A 12,026-nucleotide genomic window follows, 5' to 3' on the forward strand; every position below is an offset into this window, starting at 1 on the left:
TGAAGTAACAGTTTGAAGGCAAAGTCTAGCAACGCAAATTCGTTACTCGAATTTGAAATAAGAATAATATTTTCTAAAGATAAAATATGTGAATAAATAATAAAATTAATAGTAATAGTTAAATTGGTAGCAGAGTGTGTGCGTTTTATAGTTATATTCATATATATGATATATATGTCGTATAATTAATTAATAAAAAAAAACAAAATTAAATTTTTAAGTAAATGTTCAGATATAAAATATATTGTGTACCTTACAGCATATCAAATTCAGTTTAAATTAGTCTCAATTCAACTTCAATGTTAACGTGTAATTGGTGTTCTCAAGCTTAAGCTAATTGATTAAGTGTGCTAAAGTAGAATTAAATTAATTAATTAGTTCGTGTAAGTTAAATATTCGCAACAATTGCATTTAAATTGCATTTCTAGTTAAAAAATAAGTCGATTTCAAAGATACAAAACACAAACCAATGCAAAACCAAACGCAAGTGGATATCAAAAGCATATTCGGGTTAGTCTCACCTTTGTTTATAAACACACAAGTATATACTTAAACTTTATATAAATTTAAGAATATAATAACAAATGTATAACAATTTTTATCAGTAAACTATTTCAACTATTTAAATAATTGACGCTGAAGTCAGTTACTTGTGACATTTGATAAGTATTTTGGCTAAAACTCAAGCACTGGACTAAATAAGTGCTTCAATATACCACAAACTGCAAAAGCGTGACTTAAAAAAAAACTTGCGCTACACTCAATTTAAAATTAAAAATTAAAAATTAAAAAATAAAAGATAACAATTAAAACTTTAAAGACGGAAACTTAAATTTTCCAGATTTGATTGTCCGATACTTTACCAAGTCCGTTTACAAGGCGTAACAGGTACAGTATTTAATGTCTGTCTGTTCTATACATTTATTTATAATATATTGATTAGTTTATTAAGTCTTTGTCGATGTTGTTTCGAAAAAATCGGTGAACAATCGATTTTAGGAGGAACCCCATGAACTTCTGCGTTATTATCTCCTCTTCCAAAACTTTTAATGTCAACGGTACGTCCTGCCGTTGTTAAGCAATCAAACTTAAAACTGCGTGGACATAAAAATGTAACATATTTTGTATATAATATAATAAATTATATCAGAAAAGTTGACTAAAATATAATTGTTTAATTTTTAATACATAAAATGTGTGCTTTTTAAACACAAATAATTCCATTCAAACTTAATAATTTAGACCGAAAAAACTAAAAATCTCACACCGCGTTATATTACTTTACAGCTAATGAACTTTAAATTAAACAAAAAATTCCAATTATTTCAGATTTAAGTAAATCTAATTACAAAATTACTGAAAGCAGAAACCCAGTAATAGAAATCATACAGTGTTTTGTTTACAGAAAACTTAATTATCCATATTATTCCATGACGCGTCGTCGTCTACCTCTCTTTGTTCTTCAGGTTCTTAGTGACTTATAAGATTCCTTCCTTCTTATCAAGATCCACCTTTAACCAGCCTTTAGTTTAATCAGAAATATTGCTAACAAATCAAATATAATAACAAATTTGTAAAATCTGTTGAACAATACCATGATACATTAGGATGAATGACATCCTCAGTGACCACAAGATTGATCCGATCAAAAAATATATAATAGATAGAGGATAGACCCCTGAAATTATTTGCGAAAACTGACAGACTTACCAACACTGCGTTTTCAAATCACAGAATGGTTATAGGCTCCTCGGGGAGGTATGCAGATCTGAGGTTAATTATTGGGGTTTCGAAAATACCTTGAGTTAAGAAAGAATAAAAGTGCTCAAGTGCACTGGCTCAAATAGCTTCAACATAAAAAATAAAAAATAAAAAATGAATTTAGTATATAAATGAATGAAGAAGTATTTTAATAAATTTATATATAATGAAATATATAAATAAAAAACTTTGCATTATTATATAAATGAATAAATAACCATATTAATATTTTATAAAAATTAATAAATAAAAATATAATTAAATAAATGAATTTATGTTAACTAATAATGAAATAATAAAACGTAAGAATAAATATAAATAAAAGAATGAAAGTGAATTAAAAAATAAATAAATATTTGTGTTTTTGACATTTGAACTATATAATTTAAATAAAAAATTTATGATATATAAAAAAAAGAAAAACGAAGTAAATAACAAAGTATAATTATAAAATATGTACATAAAAATTATTTATAATGCAGTGTAATAAACGAAATAAATATAAATTAATAAAAACTGTATAATAGAGTAAATATACATATATATATATATATATATATATATATATATATAGGTTATACACTAAATAGATAAGTTTTGTATTAAAATATAAAAAATAATAATTAAATTTATATTAAAAGATATGCAAATAGTTTTATATTTAACATTATAAATAACAGACTAATTTCAAAAGAACTCTACTAGTCTGGATCTTCAATATTCCCTGGATAAAATTGCATTATGTACCTTATAGTCGATATTACTCATTAATTTGTTAATTCGGATAATCAACTTAAATTGAGACATTTAATTTATGTAATATAAATATGAGAAATATCGCTACTCATTATAGATGTCAGCATTTTGCAATTAGAACATCTTGGAACTGATAATGAACTTAAATTGCTGATGGTTCATAGACGAAGAATATACAGTAAATTTGAATTATTGAATTTTATCACTTATGATAATTTATGGACTGAATCAATGACTAGTCGGTTATTGTTTAGTTCTTGTGCATTGTTTTAGTTGAGTGTATATATATATATATATATATATATATATATAATATATTATATATATATATATATATTTGACTTTTCTTAGTAGCCCCGATCGAGCGTAACTTTAATAGATCTCGATTAGTGGAGCCCTACTAGAATAAATATAAAAATAAAATAAATTTATAATTATATAAAAAAATAAATAAATTAGTAAATAAAATAATAAGATAAATAAATATATAATTATTCAATACATAAATAATTAATTGAATAAATAACTAGCTGATAAATAAAAAAATTATAAATTAAATGAATAAATAAATATAACAAATTATTATTGATAAAAGAAAAGATAAATAAAAAATTAAAATTGAGAAAATGAACTAATGATAAATTAATAGTTTAAAAATTAATATTAAATGAAATGAATATTAAATAAAAAAAATGAATTAAATGGAATAAATAAAATAAATATTAACTAAAAAAATATGCTTTAATTTTTAATTAATTCAAAATACAACACTTTTACTATTATTAGTAAATTACTATTATTAAATTACTATTATTAGTAATACTTTCTATTATTATTAAAAAAACATTTTTATGTTTAATCGGTTAAATTAAAATTAGTAAAATTATTTTTTTCCCATCCAAGTAAACACCAATCCAATCACAAATTTTGATCCAATTCAGATCAATTCTTACACAAGATACAAACTATTCCTTCACATTTTACAATTCGAATAAAAATTAGTTTTATTAAATTTAATTTTAATTTATTAACTTAACTTTTTTATAATTACAATTTACTATAATTGCTTATATATATAACTATAAAATTAATTATCACGTTTGGAGCTAGAGAATTATGATTATGATAATTATGATACGTTTGGAGCCAGAGAATTATTTGAAACAAATATAATTTTTCTGTTCAAATTACTTTATTAAGTAATTATTTTTATTTATTTATTTTTATATATTATTTTAATTAAAAAAATATAAACAATAAACAAATATCAAATAAACGTATTCAATTTTAAATTTTTTTATTTATGTAGAATAAAATTGTTAATAAATAAACTTTAATAAAATTTTGAAATTAAAATAAAATAACATATATTAATAATATAAAAATAAAATACAATAATATAAAAATAACATGAAATAAAATATAATCAATAAACAAATAACAAATAAACAAATTTAGTTTTAACATTTTTTATTTATGCAGAATGAAATTGTTAATTAACTCTAATAAAATATTGAAATTAAAATAATTATTTATTAATATTTTTTATTTTAATTTTAAAAAATTACTCTTTTTCTATAATTTTAATAAACGAAATATTGTTTTATTCCTCATTTTCTTTATTGGCGTAACGATAACCTAACATTCTTGGTGGCCTGATAAGTATTTATCGTAAGATATGTTCACTCTAACTACAAGGAACTAGTGGACGAGCTAGATGGGCTATTTAGTGAGCTTTACATAAAAAGTTAGTCATTCTGGCACTGTTAGTGTGATTGTTTGCTTCATCGATGCTGCCACATCCTTGCTTGAAGTCTAAAACAGATTTCAAATTTGATCTATTTTTGTGGCTGTCAGTGTAATTACTGAATATGCTCATAAAAAATAATTAACAGAACTTTGTTTCGTGCACATTAGAGATATATGTATATATATATATATATATTTGACTTTTCTTAGTAGCCCCGATCGAGCGTAACTTTAATAGATCTCGATTAGTGGAGCCCTACTAGAATAAATATAAAAATAAAATAAATTTATAATTATATAAAAAAATAAATAAATTAGTAAATAAAATAATAAGATAAATAAATATATAATTATTCAATACATAAATAATTAATTGAATAAATAACTAGCTGATAAATAAAAAAATTATAAATTAAATGAATAAATAAATATAACAAATTATTATTGATAAAAGAAAAGATAAATAAAAAATTAAAATTGAGAAAATGAACTAATGATAAATTAATAGTTTAAAAATTAATATTAAATGAAATGAATATTAAATAAAAAAAATGAATTAAATGGAATAAATAAAATAAATATTAACTAAAAAAATATGCTTTAATTTTTAATTAATTCAAAATACAACACTTTTACTATTATTAGTAAATTACTATTATTAAATTACTATTATTAGTAATACTTTCTATTATTATTAAAAAAACATTTTTATGTTTAATCGGTTAAATTAAAATTAGTAAAATTATTTTTTTCCCATCCAAGTAAACACCAATCCAATCACAAATTTTGATCCAATTCAGATCAATTCTTACACAAGATACAAACTATTCCTTCACATTTTACAATTCGAATAAAAATTAGTTTTATTAAATTTAATTTTAATTTATTAACTTAACTTTTTTATAATTACAATTTACTATAATTGCTTATATATATAACTATAAAATTAATTATCACGTTTGGAGCTAGAGAATTATGATTATGATAATTATGATACGTTTGGAGCCAGAGAATTATTTGAAACAAATATAATTTTTCTGTTCAAATTACTTTATTAAGTAATTATTTTTATTTATTTATTTTTATATATTATTTTAATTAAAAAAATATAAACAATAAACAAATATCAAATAAACGTATTCAATTTTAAATTTTTTTATTTATGTAGAATAAAATTGTTAATAAATAAACTTTAATAAAATTTTGAAATTAAAATAAAATAACATATATTAATAATATAAAAATAAAATACAATAATATAAAAATAACATGAAATAAAATATAATCAATAAACAAATAACAAATAAACAAATTTAGTTTTAACATTTTTTATTAATGCAGAATGAAATTGTTAATTAACTCTAATAAAATATTGAAATTAAAATAATTATTTATTAATATTTTTTATTTTAATTTTAAAAAATTACTCTTTTTCTATAATTTTAATAAACGAAATATTGTTTTATTCCTCATTTTCTTTATTGGCGTAACGATAACCTAACATTCTTGGTGGCCTGATAAGTATTTATCGTAAGATATGTTCACTCTAACTACAAGGAACTAGTGGACGAGCTAGATGGGCTATTTAGTGAGCTTTACATAAAAAGTTAGTCATTCTGGCACTGTTAGTGTGATTGTTTGCTTCATCGATGCTGCCACATCCTTGCTTGAAGTCTAAAACAGATTTCAAATTTGATCTATTTTTGTGGCTGTCAGTGTAATTACTGAATATGCTCATAAAAAATAATTAACAGAAATTTGTTTCGTGCACATTAGAGATATATGTTCCCTTTCTTTTATAGTCTGTATAATTCGTTTCACATAGATTCCAAATGTTCAACTCCAATGTAGTATTTTAAATAAGTTTTATTTTCTGTATAATATGAATAAATCAATGAGACATTAATCTTTAACGAAAAAACTTAGTTAAATGCATTTTATTGTATAAGTACACAATTACTCTTTTAAAAACATTTAATTAAACTATAATATTGCAAAACTCATATAAATCATATAACAAATAAAGCCAAATAAAATTAATTAAATTTAAAATATAAGTAGTTTCAATGAATTACAATAAACAAGTTCGCTTTTGCATGCTATAAAGATACCATACTACATAATAATTTAGAAATTTTTAATATAATTTTAAAAAAGTGCTTAAATTATCAATAGTAAATTTTAGGATTGTATCGCTGCACGCTGATTGTGTTTTCACCAAATATATATTTATAAAAGCAGTGACGCAATGTATACCACAAAGATATTTAGTAGTAAAATATTTTAAAAAAACAGAATGGATTTCATAACTTAAAAGTCAGTGGCATGTTCTAAATACATTTTTACAAAAATAATCGCTGAGTAATATTGCCACTTGCAGGCTCAATAAAACGTTGAGACATCAAATATATACAACTATACCATATGAGAATTACTTATGATTTTTTAACAGAATATTATAACACAAAATACAAAACATAAATTCAGTATATTGAATTTATCTTGACATATTCTATCAATTCTAATCGCCACTTTTACAGGGCAATTCTGGCAAAGATCACTGAAAGTCTTTCGTAAGATCTTTATAATATCGACCAAAAGACCGTTGGTAATGTTTTAGCTATTCTGGCACAAAAGTCTATCAAAAAAAATTTTATCTTTTGTAATTCGTGGTAGAAAGCTGTTTTGTTCTATTTCTTCAAAATCAGCTACTAATCGCTACCGTGATAATTGAAATTTAATACAAATATTATAGTAAGTCGCAAAATGTATGTTCCATTATTATTATTATTTATTAATAAATAATTATTTACTAAATTCACCTCATGTCATGAAAGAAATGGTAGCAATTATTGCTAAATGACCAATAGCAATGGTAAAAAAAATTAATTAGTTTTAAAATTATAGTTTAAATATACATACATAAATAAATAAATAAATCAATGTTAAATAAATATTAATAAATATTAAGATTTGAATATATGAAAAATATGTATGTAAATTTATAATATATGTATTTTATTTTATATAAAAGAATTTGTACACGGAAAATACAAATAAAATCTTATCAGATAATTGAAAGTTCAGATCAATAGCAAATCTTGGTCTTCAGAAAGACCGAAAACAGCTTTCAGTCTTTCAAAAGATTCCTGCCGGAATAGGAAAAATCTTTCAAACGATTTTTCGCAAGATTTTTGAATGCGGTGAGCTGAAATATCGTTGACAATGTTTACTTGTTAGTAATTAAAAACTATTTGCTCTATTTTTTCACTTTAGAAAGCGTCCCAACTCTCTCCTTTGCAAAATTACAAGTAAAGTAAAGTATTATATCTGCACAATTATTTATAAAAAATGGGTGCTATTAAACTAATACTATTACTACTAAGCAGTGTCTTAGTTATAATATTTATATCAAAATAATTGTCAAGAAACATAATTATGGCTGAGTGTGGTGTAAACAGACATCGGCTAAGTCGATGGAGGTATTTATTTCCAACTTTTTATTTTATATATTAAGATTATTAATTTAAATATATTAAGAATATATATTGAATATATGAATAAAAATATTTACTTCTTCAAAAAAAATGTTTTATATTAATAAACTCATTTATAACATAAAAATTTATATACACTTTAAATGTTATTATTATTGCACATTAATATTATGATTAATAATATGAATAATGTGTTATATTAATAAATAATTAATAAATAATAAAAGTAAAAACATTTATAAAATAACTGTATATATAAGCTTTGAACCAAAATGCATTATATAACTAAATATATATCACCTGCTATTTGTTTTATTGAACAACAAGTTTTTAGATTGATTTATCTGTCTAATAAAGATAACTAAAATAAACTACTTTCTTACTTTCTCTAATTGAAAATTGATTTCATTTAAGGAGTTTGTAATGCGGGAAAGCAATTTCAACAGTTGTCTTAAAAGAGAATTCTTGCAAGTTTGAAATTTTGTGATGGTGGATGAAGTATTATTAGGATAAAATACACCTCCATAGAGTTTGGATCTGATTATTTATTTAAAAATATTTTTTTTTTCGTGCTTAAGTTACTATGTGTTCTTCCATACTAGTTTCTTGATCCTTATATTGTATAGTCGAGTGTATATATTGTTATGCATTTCACATTATCTTTTTATTTTATAATCACATCATAGATTTTATTTTTTCTTGGATTTAATATCATTCTTTTCCGTAGTTGTTTTAGCATAACCTAAATAAAAAGTTAATAATATGATATAACTTTGATTAGATTCGAATAAGATATGCCTCTTTTTCCCTCGTTCCATAATATTCTATAAAAACCAAAAAATTGAAAATCATTAATATGAAAAATTGTTCATTTATTTGTGTGTTTACAGATATATTAACCCATATCCGCTCAACGATCGATTAATTTTTTGTTTATATTAGAAAAACTTTACAGTTTATATATTTTATTACTTTGAATGTGTGAAGCTTTAACTTTACAAAAATATTTGTGACTTCACTCCATACCCTCCACCCCTTTACTAATTAAGCTTTAAAAAAAAACATTTTGACCAAATATTTCAAAAAAAATCCTTGGGCGGATATGGGTTGGTTTGATTTTGGAATATATGTATATTATGTTTACAATTTAACAAAGTTTTTTATAAAAAATATAGATTCGAATATACAGTAAAATAGACTTATGTATATACAAAATTTTAACATAACCTGTTATACAGATGTTTTAAAACCTTATATTTAAATAATTAAATTATATACATTTTGAAGAATATGTTCATAACTCGAAATTATATTTTTATCTTAAGGATGGACACCCACATATTCCGCATCAACTGCATGTCTTTACTGCCATTGTGCACAAGTCCTTATGATTTGAAATATGTTTGTCCATCTGTCTCTATCTCTCTCTCTACTTACCTACCAACATAACGATCACTATTAAGGCTGCAATATTCCAGCTCCAACTCATCCTAACTCCAATAACAACCTCTTCAGGATTCTAATTTCGTATATCCGAAAAAGGTTTTGCACTGCTTTTTACACATAATGCGAATTAAGTACACTGCAAAGAAAAAGGAAAAGTATTAAATTAAGTAAACAATTCTGCAGCGGAAAAAAGCTATTTATTTTAATTTATTTAATTGCACTTTTATTTATTAACGGACATTTACACTTCAAATTGGAATTGCAAAGCAAACCCCAAAGAAAAAATTAGCTTAATTGTTAAATATCATTAAATTTTTTATATGCAACTTCACATTAAAATTATTAATGAAAAACACATAAAAACTGCAAGTGCAAAACACGAACGAAAAAAATATGATTCAAATGCAACAACAACGCAGGAGAAGTAAAGAGTGTAAAACGAGCTGAAACTAAAAAAATCATTTAGTAGATATTTATCTCTGGATTTTATCAGCGTGAGCCAAAAGATGAATAAAAAACATAAAAAAATTGAAATAATGCGCGTACTCAAATTGAATTTCAGTTGCAACTACTCGTATACAATGTGGAACCACCAACCACAGCACAACAACAACAAACACAACAATTTTAATAAAAATTATATGGTAAATGCACCAGGAACAGCACCAGCACCAGCACTAGCATCAGCAGCACCAGCACCAGCAGTAGCGGCAGCAGCAGCGGTGAACTTAGGTGCGAAGCCTGTAATGTTTTTGAGATATGAGCACACACATTGCACGCAAAATGCTTGCAAAGCTGCCCAGTGGCATTGAGTTCGGTCTGAGGGGCGTAATTAAAGCTAAGCGGTTTGTCTATAAAGAGATTTTTCTATTTTTTATATTATTTTATTAAATAAAGATAGTATAAGTATTAGTATTAACACTATGTAGTTATCAATGCAGCTGCAGTTATTACTATGCCATGAACAGTAGTATAGTGTTAATTAGATCTATGCTTGGTGAGTGACTAGAAATACATAAACAAATTACTTAGCCAGATATTGAGATAATTGACGAACTGTCTAATGTCTTCAGTTACTATTGATAGGGTTAAAAGCTAGATCAAAATATAAAAATCATTTTATTACACGAGTATAGTTAAGATTTTGTCCCTTTTTTTAAAATTTTCTCTGTTGGGCAATACCAAATTTATATCAAGTTTCCACTGCAGCTAAAACTACTTATGTTAATGCAATTAAGACTTAATGGTTTCCATTGAAATAAGCTGATTTATGCATGTAAATTTTAGAAGAGCTTTTTTTTGTTCACATTTCAATTGTAAATAAAATATATTTAGTTTTGTTTGATGGCAGAAATTAATTAAAGCAGCGTGAAGCGTAGAAACTGACTAAAAATTAAATATATAATGTTAATATCTAATCGGAAAAAATTAATAATTATTAAAAATCAACAATATACAATTAACTTTTCTCTCAATTTAAATAAATCACAAATCAATTGTTAAAATATGTATTGCTTTATTTAATACTAATATGGCTGTGTGCGAGTTCGAATAAATTGATAGAAAATTGAGGGAAATAGTAAATTAGTCGGTATGGCAGCGAATGTTGATATTTACATTTATCTAATGTACCCTATTAGATAAAAATTAAAATTAGGTAAATTAGGCGTTACCATTGTGAACATTTTGTAAGATGTTTAATAAATAAATGAAAAATTTGGAAAGTTTTAAGCAAAAATAATAAATAAGTGCAATAAATAAAAAAAAAAGTTTTTATATAAGTGAATTGCAAAAAATCCTTAGGAAAGTTATAATTTAATTTACCTCAATTTACTCCAACTCGCACACGGCCTACGTACTTCTTTTTGAAATAAATAAATTTCACTTAATAATATGCCAGACAAAAAATAAAAACATGAAAATTGATATATTAATTCATTTATATATATTTTATAAATTATTACATATTCAATTAATAACAACAAAGATTTTATTAAATACCGAATTTCTTAGCACGTTTGTGTACAGCTCAACTTTTGTTTGTTTACACTTCACATATGACAAATGACAATATGTCATATTTTCTAATATTTCTTGTGGCATTCGATAGGTAAAATTTCTTACTGGAAATTTATTTTTGCATTTGTCATTTTTCGCCTTAAATTAGTTGAAATTACTTGATTGGATGATGTAGTGAAAAGTTTGAATTATAAAATATTTTTCAAACATAAGATAGGTTGGATTGGTCAACAACAAGCTATTACGCATAGGCTTTTGCGTTCTAAGCGGTTACTTCAGAATTTATACTACATGTTATTAAGTTGGCAGACATTCAGTATATGTCTTTAACATATACGCATCTGTATTCAAAACGTGATAATCAAAAATTTCTATTTAAATTTTTAGACAAATTTAAACACTTAACTAGTTCCTTTATTTCCTGTTGGGTGTATGGACTTCAGCATACATAGCTGTGCGCTTGTCTGTACATATGCAGAACGATATGCATTCATATAGGGAGCACAGCATACGCTTAAAAATTTGTCAACATCTGTTGACAGTTTGTTTTAACCTTACTTTTCCTTTGTTTTTGTTGTTGTTTTTGTTTTTTGTTTTTTTTTTTGGTTTTTGGTTTTTAGTACAAAAATCATTTCTCCTTTTTACATTTGTTTACTTTTCTGTGTATGTTTCATTTGGCACTTTTATTTTCAATGCATTTATGGTGCAGACAAATTAAAATAAATGTGTATTTTCAGTTTTTTCTCTTCAAACCGTTTAAGATAATTATTGGGTAAAATTTTTGTTCAGAAATGCACT

General features: G+C 23.5%; 1 pseudogene; it reads left to right on the forward strand.

The window, feature by feature from the left end:
• Positions 1–788: 788 nt before the first annotated feature.
• LOC119689938 overlaps positions 789–12,026 on the forward strand; it is a 97,619-nt pseudogene continuing 86,381 nt past the window's right edge.

The sequence above is a fragment of the Teleopsis dalmanni genome, chromosome X (assembly GCF_002237135.1).
Source record: "Teleopsis dalmanni isolate 2A chromosome X, ASM223713v2, whole genome shotgun sequence".
Taxonomy (NCBI): Eukaryota; Metazoa; Arthropoda; class Insecta; order Diptera; family Diopsidae; genus Teleopsis; species Teleopsis dalmanni.